We start from the raw sequence: 2,096 nt of genomic DNA on the forward strand, positions 1-2,096 counted from the left end.
CTAGCTCCTCCACGAAGAGCACCCCTTTAGTCCAGGGATGCATACATCAGTGGTACAATTTTCCCTCAAAAGTTCAGACCCCAGGAAGAGGCCTGTGTAGGTCCTGAAAGTGGACAGAAGACCATCTTAGCAGAGAATTCTGGGGTCTACTATGCCTGGAACATGGTCTAGAGGGAAGGTGTGGACTCTAGGTGGCCCCATAACTCTTTGCCTGGGGTGGAGTGTGGCCAGATGAAAGCTGGAGGAGAAACCTTTTACCTAAATCTAAGGGTGGCACTGCTCTTCCATGCCTGGTGCGATATGTGATGATACTAAGCGTTTAATTAGACATGGTAAAAATGAGACATAATCCAGTTTGCTTTATCCTGCTAAATGATTTTTAGGTTACTCCATTTGTGATCTTCAGTGAGGCACTGCTATTGTTTTAATCTCTACAGAGAGAGAAGCACAGAAAGACCAGGCCTGGCCCCTGCTCACTCAGGTGTGTCACCAAGAATACGCTGGCTGGCTCTTTGTCCTTTATTTTGCATGCCAAAACAGCCAAATAGTCCTAACTATTAAGATCCAGATTCCTGAGAAAGGCTCTGCATTACTTGAATCCATATGAAAAAATTCTAACAGAAGGTTAGAGAAGGTATTTGCAGGGAACATCTACAAATATTGATTAATGTGAATTGGTTTCAGAACACCCAGCCTCCGTGAGAACTTGTATGCTTTTTCAGACTTAATTCAGCTTATTTACATTTCTGAAGCATACAAATTCCAGCCAGAGGAAGCATTAAGCAAGTCTTGCCTCCTGAGGTTAAAGAAGGATGACAAAAGTTTGCATAGTGCAAGGATTTTAGCCATAGTGTCATAAGATCCTTGGGGTGTTGCTTTGCCAGCCAGAAACCTCTATGGCCAGTGGTGCCTTTGCCTGAGTTTTCACTCAGGCCTACTAGGCTCATTCTGCCCACTTTGCCTAGCAGGCTGCACTCAGCTCGCACTACCTGAATCTCATACCTGCCAAGGGTCAGTCAGGCATGAAGTGGCGATGGGTGTGCGAGCAAGCAAGTGTAGGGTCCAGCCACTGCACACAACCAGGCATGCTGGCTGTGGCAGGGTACCAGCTCCCTGTGAGGCTGTGGCTGGACCTGGTATACTGCAAGCAGCTTCCATGGCTGGCGCTGGGGAACGTGGTGGAACCTGGAAGCTTGGAGACACTAGGAACCGCAGAGACCCAAAGAGGGAGTCACAGCCTTGGCTTAGGGAGCTGTTAGGTCTGGGCTCCCCAAAGGGCCACAGCTCTTCTCTCCTTTTCTCTTTTCTCCTTCTTGTTGCCCACAGCTTTTTTTGGCCCACCATTTGGTGGGTCCCGAGTTCTTGTCCTATGTCCAGGAAGAATGAGGTACCCGGACAAGTGGAAGATGAAGAAGGCAAAGAGGAGCTTCATTCAGTGACAGAACAGCTTAGAGGAGACCTACACTGGGTAGCTCCTCTCTGCAGGCAGGGTGTCCCAATGTCTGCTCAGCTCTCAGCAGAGAGGAGACCCTGGAGTGGGTGGTTCCTCTCCACAGCTGTTTGAACAAACGTCTGCTCAGCTCTCAGCAGAGAGGAGACTGTGAAGAGGGTAGCTCCTCTCCACAGGCAGGTCTTCTGGTTGTCTCCTGGAGTCTGGCTGAGTCTGGGGTTTTTATGGACTTCAGACAGGAGGAGGTGCATGCTGATTGGTTTCTGGGCAACCATGGGCAGGCCCAGAAAGAGCACCATAAATTCCTATTCTGTCTGATCAGCTCAGCCCCCAGGCTTCAGGCTGTCCCTGGCTTGAAGGTGGGGCTTCACTGGGGAGCCCCTATCTACACAGGAACCTACCTGTCTGCCTCCTGCCATCATCGACAGCGCCCAGGCTATTTATGTTGAGGGGTGCCTGTGGGCCAGTGTTGAGCTGCTCTCAGCTCCCGCTTGGCCTCCCTCCCTATGCTCATTGATACCCAAAGTCCAGACGGGGCCAAGGCAGCAGGGAGCTGGCATGTCATCACTGCTCCGAGCATGCACACACCCAGCCGGGTGTACCCAGGCTCAGTCTCAACTTTGGTCTGAGATCAGAGTGGATGCCA

Source organism: Pongo abelii, chromosome 1 (genome assembly GCF_028885655.2).
Source record: "Pongo abelii isolate AG06213 chromosome 1, NHGRI_mPonAbe1-v2.0_pri, whole genome shotgun sequence".
NCBI classification, from domain to species: Eukaryota; Metazoa; Chordata; class Mammalia; order Primates; family Hominidae; genus Pongo; species Pongo abelii.